The sequence below is a fragment of the Podarcis vaucheri genome, assembly GCF_965113315.1.
Source record: "Podarcis vaucheri genome assembly, chromosome: 11".
Classification (NCBI taxonomy): domain Eukaryota; kingdom Metazoa; phylum Chordata; class Lepidosauria; order Squamata; family Lacertidae; genus Podarcis; species Podarcis vaucheri.
In genome coordinates this window covers 28,098,731-28,117,580 of record NC_138749.1, presented here as the reverse complement: position 1 = coordinate 28,117,580, position 18,850 = coordinate 28,098,731, and the positions used below count along the sequence as shown (strand labels likewise).

The window sequence follows — 18,850 nt, the reverse complement described above, 5'->3', positions numbered from 1 at the left end:
AGGAGACAATGCACGTTGCTTCATATAGATTGTGACTTGGTTTCCTAGCACTATTTTCTGCTGACCTCCAGCAGCTAAAATGTATCTGCAAGATCTCCCGTTGTCAATCCTGACTGTTGCTTGTACAGTGCTCAATGACAGCCTTTTCTACCATGTTTCCATGGAAATGGGAACTGAAAGAGGACAAGTAAGATCGAGAAGGAACTCTTGAAAATATAAGCTTTGGAAATGCTTCCCAATGTGCTTAGCTGTAATTGTATGTGGAACATATTTTTTCAACTTGGGTTGAATTTTTCAAATGAAGACTAGAATTCGGTAGGTAATGGAACAGGAATAGACTGACTTTAGCACCACCACTTTCCTGAATTCATAGAACATTACTACTTTATAGTGTCACTGCACTGGGAAGAATGCAGAGAGAAGAGGGTCTTCTAGTCCAATAACTGGCAGAGAAGGAAGAAGGTCTCCAATGCTCATTTTTCTGAGCAGTAAAGAACAAGTTTCTCATGCTCCAGAGAGGACAAAGAATCTATGTATCAGTCATAGGAGCCAACTTCTAGGGGCTGAGGTCCCTTCGGCCCCCCAATAAAATATGTAGGGGGGCTGGGGCCCCCATAGTGGATAGGCATTCAAATGGTGTGTGCGTGCTGTGTCGTGTTATGATCAGTTATGTGGGGTGGGGCTTACCTGGGCTCCCCCAATATTTTACTCAAATTGGCACCCCTGGAATCAGTGGTCAAGATACATCAGCTAGAGAGCAAAGGTCCAGGACAGGGGGTGGAAAACATGTAGTTCTTCAGGTGTTGCTCAGTTCCCATCATCCCTTACAATCTGGAGGACACCACATTGGTTACCCCTGGTTTTATAATGCCTGAAGAAACTGTCCTGCATATCCAACTCTATATTTTAGGTGTTTCCATACCTGCCTCATCAATGCAACTTGGGTGGAAGATGCTAAATCTATAGACTCAATGTGCCCATGCTAAAGTCACATCAGACGCTGACATTGTGGGGAGGATACCTGAAGTTCCTAGGCAGGGCAATTTCTGAGAAAAATATTCACTGGGAAGGAAACCAAGAGACTGAATTATACTTTGAAATGATTAAGATGAAACAGGACCATGGGAAGATGCCTTCTACAGAGTCAAGCCACTAGTTCAGCAGTGTGTACGACGACTGGTAGTGGCTGTCCAGGATTTCAGACATGGGGCATTTCCTGCTCTGCTTGGAGAAGCCGGGGATGGGGTGGGGGTGGCAGTTCCCCCTGGGTGCCATTCCAAAGGGTGTGTGTGTGTGACAAAATGCCAACCCCCAACTGGCGGCACCTCCCGGGGCACATGCTGCTCACTCCCCCAGGACATGCACCACGCCCCTGTGGGCAGCGCCCCTGAGGGCAGCACGCCAGGCCTCCTGGGATGCGCACCACACCCCCTGGGACGAGCGCCACTCTGGGTACCACAGCAGGTTGCTCCGCCTCTTGCCAGGGAATGAACTTGGGACTTCCTGTATGCAAAGCAGATGCTGCAACTCTGAGCTCCACATCTTCCCTGTGTTTAAAATGAAATCAAAAAAGGGAGGAAATAGATGAAAGTAAACATCAAGTATTCTGAAAGCAGGAGAGCTGGTACAATATCCATTGAGTTCAGTAAGTTTAAAAACAAAACAAAAAAAAACCCTAAAATCCTAGAGACCTTGCAGGTACATGTTACTTAGGCAAACCTGTTAGATAAGAAGATATCATGAACCCGCCAGCTTGCTTACTATGGCTTCCTGCCCAAGGGCACTTCATAGAGATTACACTGCACAAAGACATAATTCCACGATAGCTCTGTAAGAACAGGACCCTTTTGAGCGGAGCTTTTGCTAGCATTCCTGTTAATTGTTTACAGATGCTGTGAAAGGGGGGGGATTTCCTCGTTGGTCTAAGCAGTGCCAATCCATTCACCACAAAGAATTCTCAGGAAATGCAGCGTGGAGGAAGAACGAGAAGAGATTCAGAGACTAGTTTTCATCCATTTGTCGAAGTGATGATAGCTACCTATCGAGTTTTTTCCATACTGATGCCGGCTGCCTTGAAGAACCACAGTCAAACCTGGGGGGGGGGGGGAGGAGAAGGATGTTAAAAAAATGGGCATGGTTTAAGACAGGTTTGGTATGCAAGGCCAGCAGGATCTATGGGAGTAAGTTGCCACTTCCCATCACAGGGCTCTTAGGTGACACTGTGGTGCAGTTAGATTCTGAACTCAATGGTGTTATGAGAGCATTCTTTTGCTGGTATGAGCATCAAAAGAACACAGGAAGTTGCCTTAGACTGAGTCGGACCACAGACACATCTAACACCACATTGTTGACACAGATTGGCAGTGACTCTTCGGGGTTCCAGAAAGGCTTCTCTCTCAGTCCTACAGAGATGTCAGGGACTGAACATATGTAGATAAAGGTGAATAACTTTCCATAAATACCGGTATATGATTTAGCCTCATTTTCCTCCCCTCATTGCAGTGGGGTTGCAGCCTGGACTGGGCTCTTGGGTCCCTTGGCCCCACTAAAGTGTGATCTTTTCCTCACTCTCCTGGTGGATATGAGTACACTGGGAGCATCAGAGCATCTCTGGAGTGTCCCTCATACTTTTCATGGGGTGTCTGTGAGAAATCCATCTCCTGCAGCGGTGTGAACCTCCTACTTTTTTGTGCCCCATGAGGAATCCAATGTACAAAATGTCTACTGAAATAGTGAATTTAAAGCTCTGCCTCTCTCAATCCCCCCACCCCCAGTATTCTCCACTGCTACCAATCTGGACAGAGTCTGGGTAAATTTGCCCATCACTCAGTTAATCTAACTTTTTGCCATGTATGATAATAAACCTCATAGGACCCAGCTATTCAGCTGCACATAAAACATTTTAAATGTGTTGTAAAGTGCAGTACACAAATGTGGCACTAGACAGCGACAGTGAGCTATGCAAAATTCAATGTATTTTTCTAAAGGTTTAAAAATAAAGCATTTTCACAGGGGTTTTTTTAATATATGTGTGTGTACATTCCACCACAGTATGTCTTGAAGAGGCCTTTGAATATATACTGAAATAAATGAATCTAATTTTGTGGGTGCAACTGGAAGAAAATATATCCACGCTTAAATTCCATTGAAATTAGTCACATCTGAAGCTCCTATGCTTGCTCCATTCAAATGCAGAGAGCTGCTTCCGTTCATTTTAACTAGACTTGCATAGGAGAACATACTGTCAGTTCGTGACCAGAGCTTATAACTTATATCCAGTCCCACAGTTTTCAATGCAACTTGAACATGCTTTCTGTTATTTACTTGGCTCTGTGTCATTAACTGGCAAGGAGTGATGCTTTTGCTGAGTAACCACCATTTAATACCCTCCTGTTTTCTCTTTTCTAATCAGCCCTTTATTTTCTTAGGAAATAATTATGGTTGATTTGCTGTAGCAAGGAGTGTTCTTGCTAAATGTTCAATTGTTGTACAAATCTAATGTTATTTATTTGTTTGCAATTTAGCAAAATAGCACACTAATATGTTCTTTTTGGAATTTCACTTTCTCATAAAATTAGCCTGCCTGCTTGCCTAGCCTAATTTGTATCCCAGGCAAATTGTGTATCCTGCCATTTTAGACCCTGCATGTGAAGCTTATTCTCTTCCTACTCTGTGTTCACATTTTCTTCCAGTTCCTGATCTCCTTTTTCGCTGCTTCTTCACACTGTTGACTCATGTTCAACTTGTGATCTACTAAGACTCCTAGATCCTTTTCACATGTACTACTGGCAAGCCAAGTGTCTCCCATCTCATTTTATCCCAGAGTTTTCTGCCTACTACCATGTGTTTTGCTTAACAAAAGGTTGAAAGAATATGTTCCCAGTGAGCAATTGACTAAACCTGGCCATCCTTTGCCCGCCTCCTGTCTTAAAATTATCTCACCATTATCTTGATGTCATCCATTCAGGTGTTAAACAGAGTTTACTGGCAACTTGATTTACATGTGCTGACTTTTACGAGGTGTGAGGAACTCAAGATATTTTATGAATGCCTTCCAGGGCATGCTTTGAGATTAGACTGGTACCAGGGTTCAAGAAAGTTCATAATGGTGGGTCACCTGTCATGTTTAGTAATGCCAATCTTCTTACTTATGCCATGAACTACAGTAATAAACCATGGAATAAGTTCAGATTCACACACACACACATGCACACACACACACACACACCTATTGACACAAGGACAATCTATGGTATCTGTCTAAAGAACCTTTGCCGACCTGGTGACCTCCAGATGTTTTGGACTACAGCATCTGGGTGTACTGGGAGTTGTACTCCAAAATATTTTTATTAGCCTTTCTCAACCTTGGGTCTCTGCATGCTGTGGGACTACCACTCCCATCATTCCTAGCCAGCTTCGCCAGTGGTCAGGGATGATGGGAGTTGTAGTTCAAGAACATCTGGGGAACCAAAGTTTGAGAGAAGCTGATCTAGAGGGCACCAGGTTGGGGGAAGCTGGTCTAAAAATATTTCTAGTATCAGGAGATTTGAAAGACCCCTGCTTGCTATCTCAGAGATTCAGGGCCAGAAAGAAAGAATACTGGATTAGTGGTATTATCTGGCTGACCTGGTATCCTATGTTTCCTGTAACTTTCCTTCAGACTGTACTGTATTCACTGCACCAAGAAAAGACTGTCTGTCACTTTGAGTATGAAAGCCTTTGGTTCTCTGAAGTTCTGCATTTGCTTGGAAATCTGACCAACCTTTAAACAGATCTTCCCCATCATCTTTAGGCACCAGTTGCAATCTTTTTGCTTATGTAGGGTTGTTGTTGGTTTTAATTTTTTTGCCTGTGCAAGTTTCAGTTCTGGCCTTTCAAGTTTTTCTCCCCCCCCCCCCGGGGAATAATGATCTCTTCCTCTGTCACATTGGCCTGTAACCCCTATCCTTGTTTTAACATTATTTTGGGGTGGAGAGATGGGGCGTTTTTTGCCTTTAAAAAGAAAATGTGAGAGATACTGGGAGGGGAAACAAACGATTTTTTTAAATTCAGATTTGGTCAAAGCACTTTGGGTTTTAATATTAAGCAAATTAGATTAGTGTGTTTGGTTATTGACTTATTTCAAAGATTTTGTTACATTACGCAGCATCTAGCAATCTAGAATACTTTACATTAAAAAAACCAAGTGATTAAAACATTCAAAAACTGAAACAAAACTAAAGACAGAAGGCTAGAAAGTGACCAATAGGACCAATGGTTAACATATTGAACATGCAAATGCACATCCCACGAGTGTTACAGAAAAACCAGATTTTTATTATGAGAAGACAGTGGTCATTTTGGTCACCGTGATCTTGTGCAATTTTGTGGTGCAACTCCCCCGCCCCGGAAAATGCACTTTTTAAAGGGTTGTGATCTTGCATGATGCCCCCAAACATGTGTTTTTGGGCACCGTGGCCCAAAAAGTGCTGGGGGGGGGGGACAACCACAGTGCAAAATCGCACTCGATCATGGCAACCAAAATGGCTGCCGTGCTCTCATGATAAAAAAGTGGGAAGATGCCGTCTGGGAAAATGGGATCCTGCGTTTGGGCTTCAAAGTATTGGGGGGTATGCAACTGCACACAGCTAAAAAGCCTAGAAGTGAAAGGAAGTTTATAGTTGGCCCTAGAGACCCTACAATTCCAACAACATAAGTAGGGAAGGCTGCAGCATCTACAGAAGCCACCCACCCAAACCACCCTCATTCTGAAAAAGAACGGTAAATTATTTAGGTTTCTCTTAAAAAAAAATAAAAAATGGTCTAGATTCTCTAGAAAGATGCTCATGCATTCAGTCCATTGCTGTTCTCTCTTAATTAGCAGTCACACCCTTCTCCCAACTAGCTACAAAGAATTTGCTTTGAGGTGATCACCAATAGTCAGCATGGATTTCTGAAAAATAAGTCATGTCAGACTAACCTGATCTCGTTTTTTGACAGAATTACAAGCCTGGTAGATGAAGGGAACGCAGTGGATGTAGCCTACCTTGATTTCAGCAAGGCATTTGACAAGGTGCCCCATGATATTCTTGTAAAGAAACTGGTAAAATGCGGTCTTGACTCTGCTACCACTCAGTGGATTTGTAACTGGCTGACTGACTGAACCCAAAGGGTGCTCATCAATGGTTCCTCTTCATCCTGGAGAAGAGTGACTAGTGGGGTGCCACAGGGTTCTGTCTTGGGCCCGGTCTTATTCAACATCTTTATCAACGACTTGGATGATGGACTCAAGGGCATCCTGATCAAATTTGCAGATGACACCAAACTGGGAGGAGTGGCTAACACCCCAGAGGACAGGATCACACTTCAAAACGACCTTGACAGATTAGAGAACTGGGCCAAAACAAACAAGATGAATTTTAACAGGGAGAAATGTAAAGTATTGCACTTGGGCAAAAAAAATGAGAGGCACAAATACAAGATGGGTGACACCTGGCTTGAGAGCAGTACATGTGAAAAGGATCTAGGAGTCTTGGTTGACCACAAACTTGACATGAGCCAAGAGTGTGACGCGGCAGCTAAAAAAACCAATGCAATTCTGGGCTGCATCAATAGGAGTATAGCATCTAGATCAAGGGAAGTAATAGTGCCACTGTATTCTGCTCTGGTCAGACCTCACCTGGAGTACTGTGTCCAGTTCTGGGCACCACAATTCAAGAAAGACACTGACAAACTGGAACGTGTCCAGAGGAGGGCAACCAAAATGGTCAAAGGCCTGGAAACGATGCCTTATGAGGAACGGCTAAGGGAGCTGGGCATGTTTAGCCTGGAGAAGAGGAGGTTAAGGGGTGATATGATAGCCATGTTTAAATATATAAAAGGATGTCACATAGAGGAGAGAGAAAGGTTGTTTTCTGCTGCTCCGGAGAAGCGGACACGGAGCAGTGGATCCAAACTACAAGAAAGAAGATTCCACCTAAACATTAGGAAGAACTTCCTGACAGTAAGAGCTGTTCGACAGTGGAATTTGCTGCCAAGGAGTGTGGTGGAGTCTCCTACTTTGGAGGTCTTTAAGCAGAGGCTTGACAACCATATGTCAGGAGTGCTCTGATGGTGTTTCCTGCTTGGCAGGGGGTTGGACTCGATGGCCCTTGTGGTCTATTCCAACTCTATGATTCTATGATTCTAGGTGAGCTCTGAGCATGTCTGGACTGCCCTCTGAGGTAGCCTTAATATGCCAGTACGAATGCTGCTGGTTAGCCCTCATAGCAACAAATCAGGTGAGCTTTTCATGCAGGTCTAACTTTCAGGCAGTTTGAACAGCCACATGGTTTACCTGCTTAGAGACACATGGGAGGGATCTCTTTGCCAGAGATGTGTTTTTGGTTTAGGATTGGCTGAGTACTGCAGAGGCCTGGTTGGTCAGAGAATTGTACATTAACAAGAATGTTTGCAGAGCTGCTCTGAGTTCAGACAGATGTATAAAGTGTGTGTAGAATACGAGAGAGAGTGTGGCTTTGAGATTTTTTGAGGGCTGGAGTTTAAAAAAATAAGTTTGACAAGTTTTCACAGCAAGGCTGTGATCCAATGGCCCTAAAGGATCAGCCTACATTGGCTGCAGCAGATGAGGTGTTTAACCTGGTAAAAGGCACTGCATGCAACTGAGGTGACGAGCCTCACCTTATAACCAACTCATTTCAATAGACCTGGAGGTAGCATGCATGGAATTCCTATAGTTCTTCCATTCAGCCACAACTCTGTTTAGCTCTATCAAGTTTGTTCCATCTTGTGCTTCCATAGTATAGACTTGCCCATGGAGCAAGACCCCCCCAAGAGGTGTCTATAGTCTAAGCGAAGTGCAACTGTTAAGCAAAGCTCAGAGCTTGTTTGGTGCTTGAAGGTTATTTTCCATGAGCATCCTTAGTCGAAATGCACTCTCCCTGCACTGCTGTAATCTGTATTAGCCGGCCACAGATTTTTCCAACGAAAGAAGATGAAACATTGTTCTCGCCTGCATTTCACATTTATTAAAAGATTTCATCTGCTCCTGTATAATGTCTGCATCACAAAACAAATCATCAGCTTGCTTTGACCCTGACACCATTTTATAGGCTTAATAATAATAAATCTATGTCCTGAAATAGTTTCAGCAGATTACGGCAATCAATCAACATTCAGGGAGCCTTAAACCATTAATGTCATCAGCAATGATCCAGCACCTTGGGAATCTATCTAAATCAGCCATTATTACCGAAAATGTTCCTTAAGAGCTTTAAGAAAAAGGTAGTCTTTGGGAGCATAAATTGCAGCTCTCACCCTCTTTGGGAGATGGGAAATGATTGTCATAGCGATTTTTTAAAATCTCTTTCGAGCAAGGCGTTACTGAAATAGTGCCTTGCCTTATTATGTGCAACACCTTTTCAGCACTAGGGAGAAACCGTATAAATTGTGGCTTTGAATATCTGGACTAAAATCAGGGCCATCCCAAGTTTGTTGGCTGTCCTACACAAATCCAAACGTTACTGCTTTCTCCACCCCCTGGAGTGTATGCTAAGAAGCAGAATAGCACCTGGCATAATTCAAACTTGATCAGGATTATGGTTTTTGTTTTGTTTTCATTTTTAATGTCACCAGCTAAACTATTGCGCTGCTACACTCCACATTAGCTGAAGCGGAGTAAATAGTAACTTCCCTTCTTTTCCTAGGCAATTAAAGCACTTTATTTAAGCCTGCAGCCATCCACATGTTGGGCTCCCAACTTTTGTCAGCTACAGCCAGCATGGCCAGTGGCCAGGGACAATGGCAGCTGGAGCCCAGCAGCTGGAGCCCAGCCACGTCTAGTTGGCCACCCCTGCTTTAGAGGGAACCTGAATGAAGATATATATATATATATATATATGGTAGGATTATAGTATTTCTCGTCTGAGGACAATGAATCCAAGAACAAGTTTTCGTTTTCCTAATGAAGGAGGTAAAAGGTAAAGGGTAAAGGGACCCCTGACCATTAGGTCCAGTCGTGACCGACTCTGGGGTTGCAGCGCTCATCTCGCTTTATTGGCTGAGGGAGCCGGCGTACAGCTTCCAGGTCATGTGGCCTGCATGACTAAGCCGCCTCTGGCGAACCAGAGCAGCGCACGGAAACGCCGTTTACATTCCTGCCAGAGCGCTACCTATTTATCTGCTTGCACTTTGACGTGCTTTCAAACTGCTAGGTTGGCAGGAGCAGGGACTGAGCAACGGGAGCTCACCCTGTCGCGGGGATTCGAACCGCCGACCTTCTGATCAGCAAGTCCTACGTTCTGTGGTTTAACCCACAGCGCCACCCGCGTCCCTAATGAAGGAGGTAGAAAGGTTAAAAGCAAGTCCTAATAATATATCAAACGAAGATTTAAGTATCATACTTTATCATATTAAAAGAGCCAGTAGGGTGTCCTTCAGCTAAAAGAGGAAGCATCAGAGACAGCCCAAATAACTGTGATGTTGGTGGCCGAAAATTCAAATGGTGCTCCATCTGATCTTCTGCCCAGTCTGGTAAAAATACAGAAGTACATCTGCCAGGTAATAGTATCCTAAGGAAGGTTGCTCACTCAGCCAACCCTGGGAAAGAGGCATATCAGAAAGGTGAGCCACGGCTTCATGACACTTGGAGCTGGCATGTTGGTAAGAACCCTTTTCTAGGAATGTGCAGCACTTCTCTGCTCCCCAATGACTATATTCTGCTTAACTGCTTTGTCTTTTATCTTTAGTAGTAGCAAGGGTACCTTTTCAAGGCGAGACCAGGAACTGTAGCCTTGGGGAACATCCCATAATTTTTATATACTTTGCCCACTGTTCTGAGTTAACTAATTTGCATTCAGTACTAAATAGCGACTCGTCACTGAATAATAAAGTTGTTAATGGGGACCAGTGCAGCAGTGGGTGATGAGATAAGCTGTAAATGCAGCCTTTAATGTCAGTTTTTTACTGTTTAAGTTAAAAAAAACCCAGTAAAAAAACGCACCAGTTACGGTAAAAACTAGAGATGTCCAGGAAAGGAGGTGACAAACCTGTCTGTAAATGATGTGTGCTTCCTTCTTGTATAGTTAAGGTTATGGGGGAAGGGATTAGTACCTCTTAAAATTGTTTTAGTTAGGGGGGGGGAAAGGCAGGCACAGAGCTTGAACTGGATATGCAGCTCAACACAGTAGCAGAGGAGTTCACTGCCCTGTTTGTAGGCAAGTGCCTTATGCAAACTCAGCTCAAGAGTTCTATCTAGCTCAGCAGTGTCTATAGCAATGTTTCCCAAACTTGGGTCTCCAGCTGCTTTTGGACTACAACTCCCAACATCCCTAGCTAGCAATGCCAGTGGTCAGGAATGATTGGAATTATAGTCTGAAAACAGCTGGAGACCCAAGTTCGGGAAACATTGGTCTACAGAAAGGATGGAGAACCTGTGCCCTCCCTCCTACCACATATGTTGTTGGACTCCATCTCTCACCATCAATGGTCTGGGATGATGGGAGTTCAGTTCAATGATATCTGGAGGGCCATAGGCTCTCCGTGTCTGATCTGCACCGACTGGCAGAAACTCTCCTAGGTTCACACATGAGGATTTCTCCACCCTACCTGGAGATGTCAGGATTGAAACTGGAGCCTTCTACATGCTAAGCATGTGCCCTGCTAGGCTGAACTGCAAAAAAGGGAGCCCAGCCTGGTTCTGATCTGTTAAAAGTCATACAGTGATGAGCATCTTACCTGTCTTGAAACACCGGTCTTGAAAGACCTACACTGGCTCCCAGTACGTTTCCGAGCACAATTCAAAGTGTTGGTGCTGACCTTTAAAGCTCTAAATGGCCTCGGTCTGCACCTCCATCGTTCTGCCCGGACACTGAGGTCCAGTGCTGAGGGCCTTCTGGCGGAACGCCCTCCCACCAGATGTCAAAGAGAAAAATAACTACCAAACTTTTAGAAGACATCTGAAGGCAGCCCTGTTTAGAGAAGCTTTTAATGTTTAATAGGTTATTGTATTTTAGTGTTTTGTTGGAAGCCGCCCAGAGTGGCTGGGGAAACCCAGCCAGATGGGCGGGGTATAAATAATAAATTATTATCATTATCATTATCATTATCATTATCATTATCATTATTGGATGTGGAATTCACAATTGTGGGAGGAGTGCGCACTAGCAGGAAATGCATCAACAGGACTATACTCTATTCAACACAGTCATGGAATGCAAGTTCATGTGCGTTTACTTGACAGCAAGTCCCACAAGACCATGTCATTACAGAGGAGGCAGGTTTAGTCGTTGTCTGAGGACTATCCCTGCCTCCGGGTCTGATCCTGACCGGATGGATACTAGAATCAGCAAGGAATACCCACATGACCTGAAGGTGCTGCTGTGCAATGCCAGGTCAATGATTCATAAGACCACTGCCATCCATGACTTGATCATGGATGGAGGACTTGACCTGGCATGTGTAACAGAGACTTGGTTGGATGAAGCAGATGGGCCTGTCCTTGCCGCTGCTTGTCCACCAGGTTTCTCTTATGCACAGCAATCCAGGTCATGTGGGCGGGGAGGGGGGGTTGCAGTGATTTTTAGGAAGTCATTAGTTTGCACCAGGCATCCTATTGGGAAGACCCAGTTTTCCGAGTGCATGTTCTGGAAGTTGGGCAATAGGGGCAGTACAGGATTCCTTTTGGTGTACCGACCTCCCCGCTGCACCAAGGATTCCCTGCCCGAGCTGCTTCAGGTTGTGGCGGATGTTCTCCTGGAGATACCTAGCTTGGTTGTCCTAGGGGATTTTAACATCTATGCCAACACGACCTTACAAGGGGCCGCTCGGGACTTTGTGGAAAGCATGGCCTCCATGGGGCTGTCCCTGAATAAGTCTGGCCCAACCCATAGCCAAGGACATGCCTTGGACCTGGTGTTTACCTCTATGGATGTTGGTGATCTGACACTAAGTAAAAGCGAAACGAAAGAAGTGCCATGGTCAGATCACTTCCAGGTGCAACTGGACTTCTCTGCAACCCATCCCCTCTGCAGGGAGGTGGGACCGATTTGGATGGTCCGCCCCCGCCACTTAATGGATCCAAATGGTTTCCAGAGAGTGGTAGGGGATGCTTTATCCCATGTTGATGGCCTTTCAGCCGATTCCCTGGTGGCCCGCTGGAATGTGGAGTTAACCAGGGCTATTGACTGTTTGGCTCAGAAGCGCCCTCTCCGATTGCATGGAGCCCGGACAGCCCCGTGGTTTTCCACAGATCTGAGGGCAATGAAACAATCGTTGAGACGGCTAGAGCGCCGGTGGCGGATAACTCATTCTGAATCTGACCGACACAGGTTAGAGCTCAACGTCGAGCCTACCAAGTGGTGATAGCGACGGCGAAGAAGACTTTCTTCGCCGCCTCTATTGCATCTGCTGAAAACAGCAGCAGGAGACTTTTTCAGATGGTTCACAATTTAGTGGAACCACCTGAGACATCGGGGCCCAGTACGGGCCACATGATCTCCTGCAATGATTTTGCAAAGTTTTTTTGCAGATAAAATCGCTCAGATTTGGGAAGAGGTAGACTCCACCGTGGGAGCAGGGCCAGGGCGGGAGAGTGCTAGAGTCCTGTCTAGTCAAGTTGTGTAGGATCAATTCCAATCTGTTACCTCCAAGGATGTGGACAGGCTGCTTGTACGAGTGAAGCCAACCACCTGTCTCCTGGATCCTTGCCCATCCTGGCTTATAAAAGCTAGCCGGGAAGGACTGGGCGATGGGCTTCGTGGGGTGGTGAATGCTTCCCTCCGTGAGGGAGCCTTCCCAGACCCGCCGAAAGAGGCAGTTATTAAACCGCTTCTTAAAAAACCATCTTTAGATGCGGCCACGATGGCCAATTATCGCCCAGTCTCAAATCTTCCATTCTTGGGCAAGGTGATTGAGTGAGTGGTTGCTGAACAACTCCAGGCACGCCTAGAAGAAGCGGACCATTTGGATCCCTTCCAATCGGGATTCAGGCCTCATCATGGGACTGAAACTGCCTTGGTCACACTGGTTGATGATCTCTGGCGGGCTAGGGACAAAGGTGAGAGCTGTTTCCTAGTTCTGCTGAATCTCTCAGCGGCGTTTGATACCATCGACCATAACATCCTTCTGGAGCGTCTTGAGGGGCTGGGAGCTGGGGGCACTGTCATACAGTGGTTCCGCTTCTTCCTCCTGGGCCATGTTCAGAAAGTGGTGGTGGGGGATGAGTGTTCAGACCCCTGGGCTCTCACTTGTGGGGTGCCTCAGGGTTCTGTCCTCTCCCCCACGCTTTTCAACATTTACATGCAGCCACTGGGAGAGATCATCAGGAGGTTTGGGCTGGGTGTTCATCAGTATGCGGATGATACCCAGCTCTACCTCTCTTTTAAATCAGAACCAGTGAAGGCGGTGAAGGTCCTGTGTGAGTGTCTGGAGGCGGTTGGAGGATGGATGGCGGCTAACAGATTGAGGTTGAATCCTGACAAGACAGAAGTACTGTTTTTGGGGGACAGGAGGCGGGCAGGTGTGGAGGATTCCCTGGTCCTGAATGGGGTAACTGTGCCCCTGAAGGACCAGGTGCGCAGCCTGGGAGTCATTTTGGACTCACAGCTGTCCATGGAGGCACAGGTCAAATCTGTATCCAGGGCAGCTGTTTACCAGCTCCATCTGGTACGTAGGCTGAGACCCTATCTGCCTGCAGACTGTCTCGCCAGAGTGGTGCATGCTCTGGTTATCTCCCGCTTGGACTACTGCAATGCGCTCTACGTGGGGCTACCTTTGAAGGTGACCCGGAAACTATAACTAATCCAGAATGCGGCAGCTAGACTGGTGACTGGGAGTGGCCGTCGAGACCATATAACACCGGTCTTGAAAGACCTACATTGGCTCCCAGTACGTTTCCGAGCACAATTCAAAGTGTTGGTGCTGACCTTTAAAGCCCTAAACGGCCTCGGTCCAGTATATCTGAAGGAGCGTCTCCACCCCCAACGTTCTGCCCAGACACTGAGGTCCAGCTCTGAGGGCCTTCTGGTGGTTCCCTCACTGCGAGAGGCCAAGTTACAGGGAACCAGGCAGAGGGCCTTCTCGGTAGTGGCGCCCGCCCTGTGGAACGCCCTCCCATCAGATGTCAAAGCAATAAACAACTACCTGAAATTCAGAAGACATCTGAAGGCAGCCCTGTTCAGGGAAGTTTTTAATATGTGACATTTTAGTGTATTTTTCATCTTTGTTGGAAGCCGCCCAGAGTGGCTTTGGAAACCCAGCCAGATGGGTGGGGTACAAATAATAAATTATTATTATTATTACTACTACTACCAGGTAAGCATGTTTCTAGGAAATATGTTCTTGGTCAACTAGTTGGGAAACAGATATATCAGATTAAAGGTACTGTAGCCTTGGGTACCAGAGATCTCTGAAGCATCCCAAAGCTGGAAAACATTTCATGAGCAGGCTGGTGTGCCAAAGCTGTGTTTTGTGTGGATGCAAGGAGAGTCAGGGCTTCTTTTCTGAAACACTGGTAGCATGCCAGCTCCTAACCTCAAGCCACTGTTGTAGCATATGGAGGACATCATGTATAGACAGATGGCATGCACAAAACAACTCGCTGTATATTGGCCCTGATCCAGTTCAGAATAAAAATGCAGTGAAGCCGACTGAAGTCAAGCACATTGCAGCATGCTTCCATGGGAAGGGCTGAAGCTTAGGGGTACCTACATTCAGAAGGTTCCATGTTCAATCTCTGTCATCTCCAGGGAGGGCAGTCCAAAGGCAGATCTAGCGGAACAACAAGACATGATTCAACATGATGAACTTATGCATGCTTATGTATGCCTTCCTCTAATACAGTATATGGACATTGCTTAACTGGAAAGCTGCAGTGCAACGTTTGGAGAAATGTGGATTTTGAATCATAGTTTCATTTCAGTCCATGTATTATTTTGGGAAGTGTGAATTAGGTAGGTTCACATTAAAATGTGAAATGAACCATTCCCTGCCCCCCTCCATCTCAGCTCTGGAGTCAGTAAGAAATGGCCCTTAGGCATAACAGCGAATTGTGTGATTGTCAATTGACCTTGCAATAATCAATATGTGGGTTAAACCACAGAGCCTAGGACTTGCCGATCAGAAAGTCGGCGGTTCGAATCCCCGCGACGGGGTAAGCTCCCGTTACTCGGTCCCAGCTCCTGCCCACCTAGCAGTTCGAAAGCACGTCAAAGTACAAGTAGATAAATAGGTACCGCTCCGGCGGGAAGGTAAACGGCGTTTCCGTGCACTGCTCTGGTTCACCAGAAGCAGCTTAGTCATGCTGGCCACATGACCCGGAAGCTGTACGCTGGCTCCCTCGGCCAATAAAGCGAGATGAGCGCCGCAACCCCAGAGTCGGCCACGACTGGACCTAATGGTCAGGGGTCCCTTTACCTTTACCTTTTAGTGACCTACCCAAATTTGCTGACAGTAAGTACCGTGGGATGTGGAAGCTGGGACATGGGTGTAGAGTTTAGCATCTGCTAAACATGCCACCAATCTGATGTATACAAAAGGGCTCTGAGGATTAGGTGACTTCCAGATGGTTTCAGGGGTGGAAAGACATGGGCTTTATCTTATCTGGCCTAATAGATAAGTGTTGATTCATCCTCTGCGGAATCGGTTCACACTCCAAACAGGAAACACTTATTTTGGGGAAGAGGAGATGACACTAAGTACATACCAGTGTAGACACTTGGATGTTTGGACAATTTGCAGCTATGCACTTTACCCTTTCACTTGTGCCATGACCTTTGATTTGTTAACTCCACCCCACCATTACCTTGGGTTTTAGGAAATTGAAGTAGTTTTAAAGGCATCCATCACAGACTCCTGACCTTTCGCTTAACCCTGCATTACTTGAGGGCCAGACTAGATATGATGGCCAAAGACAGACCCATCTTTCCAAATGCAAATTTGCCCCAGTCATCCATAATGTGTAGGGGGTGGAGTCTCCAGCTCACCCACAAAAATATCCAAATGCCTTTAAAAATCCATGTTTTGAAAGAAAATGTTTTTTAAAAATATACATTTAAATGCAAATTTCCATGCAGATTAGTATTTTTTTAAAAAAATTACACAGATCATTGCAGAACATGACGGAATAGACGTATGAAAACAGGTACACAATATTAGATTGCTTCTAATGGATAGAAAGTATTGTTCACATTAAATGGCTTCTCATGCCAAGTGTGTGTGTGTGTGTGTGTGTGTGTGTGTGTGTGTGTGTGTGTGTGTGTAATATATATATATGTTTTGAGGGTGGTTTTCTTGTAGAAATTAATTGTGTCTGTAGGTTTTATTAATTCTGCAGACACACAGCCCCTCCTCCGGAGTATGTTTAGCACCGAGGTCTATATCTGAAAAAAGCTAGAAATTCCCCTATGCAGCTTTGATGTAATGAGGTGCTTTTACTTGTTGTCAAATGCTAGTTGTACACCTTTACCATCTTTGCTTCTTCTGTAGAAAACAAGCAAACAAGAGTATCAACGGCACTGCAATCCACGCACATGCATTAGCACCCGCCATTTTAAATCTGAACTTAAGGCAATGTTGAATACAATCACTGGCAGAGGAAGAGGAGTGCGGGGGGAGCACACCACCCCCGGCAGCATGATCCCCAGGGTGCCATTGGGGCTGCCCCCCCCCCCGTGCTGGGTGCCCCATCCCCAGGACACAAGCCAGCCCCGCCTGCTCTCCGCCCCCAGTGCTGGAGCATGAAGCTCCACCACTGAATACAATCTGCCATTGTGTCAACAATCTGCCATTGGGAAGCTGCCCTTCACCTCTCAAAGAAGCAATGCTCTTCACTTCAGCTTCAGCCAAATTGCAGCACTGCCAATAAAACAATGTGGCACTCAACTCAGTTAATTTTCCCCCCAAGGTTCTAGCCCTCATGGCTGCTGAGAATTTCCTGAAAATGAATTGCAAGCAAGGCTATAAATATAACCAAGGCAGCGCACATAAAGAGTGCCCAAAATTATGGTTGCGTTTGGAGGAGCTGACCTGAGTTCAGAATTCCTGTCACTCTCCAATCTATTATAGTCTTCCGCCTACAAACTGACAGCTACTGAAGCCTTGGCTACAGATTCTTTCGCGAGGGTGATTCCTTAATTCTTCTCCCCCGTTCTGCTAATGGGAAGAGCAGCAGCTGGGAAGAACATTTGCTGTGGGTCTCGCGTAGGCTGCATTAGGGATCAGCGTTTAAGCACACCATTTCAACATTGATGCAGAACCCATTTAGATTTCAGCTGTGAACATGTTTAATCTTGTTCAAAACTGAGCCTCTTAGAATCTTTCTGTAAAAGCCGAGAACTGCGAGAAATTAAGCTTGTGTGCATTACCTTTGCCGCAGAAAGGTCACTGGCAGTGCGCAAGAACAACATGTCCTTGTCTATCCATGTTGACAATATATTGTGCATTTCCCAGGGCTGGAGCTAAGTCAATGCAGACCCACCTGTTGCCATGTGTATTCAGAAACTCCTGATACGTAAAGTGGGCGATTATTCATACCAAAATATGGCAATCTTTGAGCATGCGAGAGAAAGCCATTTATCAAGTCCATACCGCAGACATTTCCTGAGAGGCCGAGCACCTGCCCACTAGATCTAACCAATAGCAGAAGGGATTCTTTGTCAACTCAAGAGCTGAATGGTATAATCTCCATGCCAGGTTAGGATCTAAAAGGTTGCTCTGTGTAAATTGAAAGATGTCGTATGACAACCAAGTGTTTCGCCACCCAGACAAGGGCAAAGTACGGTTAAATCAACGTCATGCTTCTTTGTGTGAATGTTAGCTTTGGCAGGCTGAAGAGAGAGTTCCTTCCTGTACGTCAGTCAGGTTGATCTCGGTTTGTAAGGGGGAAGGGATTATAGGCCAGAGCAGGGCTGCAGAACCTTCTGGAACCTTCTGTTCTGATCAACCTTCTGGGGGCCACAGCGTCCCAGTGGTGGGCGGGGTCAGAGGCAAAAGTGGGAGGAGCATAAAATGCAAATTAAAAAAAAACAAAACCTTTTGCAAACTAGGTTTGTTTCTACATACACTCATACACCCAGTGCTACTTTTTCTAGAAAAAGAGGTGCCGGAACTCACCATGAATGCTTCCCTTGTTCTCTTATAATGGCAATTGCACCCACCTGACAGGTGCCAGAAATGAGTTCCGGAAAGTTCTAGCTGAAAAAAAGCCCTCCATACACCCCTCCATCTAGGCAAACAAAGGGAATCAGCAAAAATCTTCGCCTTTTCTCTAAACTAAAAAGGCCCCAATTCTGCAACGTTTCTTCACAGGGGAGTTGCTCCACCCCTTGATCATTTTGGTTGCCCCTCTCTGAATGTTTTCCCAACTCTACAATGCTCAAATTTTTGAGGTGAGGAGACTAGAATTGTATATGGTACAGTTTACAACTAGTTCCACCTGTACTCAGATTTGGAGAGTTTGGCAAGTACAGGACATCTATGCTATTGAAGAAGATTGCGTATCTGAAAAACACAGCAGCAAATGAACTAATATTCACCACTTTGATAGGTAATTTGAATTGTTCTTATCTGTCCAGTCCCAAATGTATTCCAGCTGGATTGTTGACTCAGAATATATAACACTGTGTTAAATAACCTTTGTGTGTGTGCCCATTTTAATGCTATAGCATTGCTTATTTGAAATGAATGTCTGTGTGGCTGAAGGTGATAACAAAGCGAACTTGTACATTTCCCCTCCTTGCTGACCTCAGTATTGTTACCAGATCTGTGTGCATGTAGCTGCAAATGCATTGCACATTCCAGCAAGAGGACTGCATTGACAATTTAATGCACATTCAGACACTAAGCATGTGGCACAGCTTCTGCCCATTTCTGTGCT

General features: G+C 45.5%; 1 long non-coding RNA gene across 1 annotated transcript; it reads right to left on the bottom strand.

Moving 5' to 3' along the window:
• Positions 1-1,581: 1,581 nt before the first annotated feature.
• On the bottom strand, positions 1,582-17,462 carry LOC309514726. Its single transcript, XR_014212132.1, has 3 exons — positions 17,340-17,462; positions 14,686-14,745; positions 1,582-2,092 (listed from the first exon to the last, which is right to left on the bottom strand). It is a non-coding gene; the product is annotated as an uncharacterized lncRNA (long non-coding RNA).
• Positions 17,463-18,850: the final 1,388 nt, after the last annotated feature.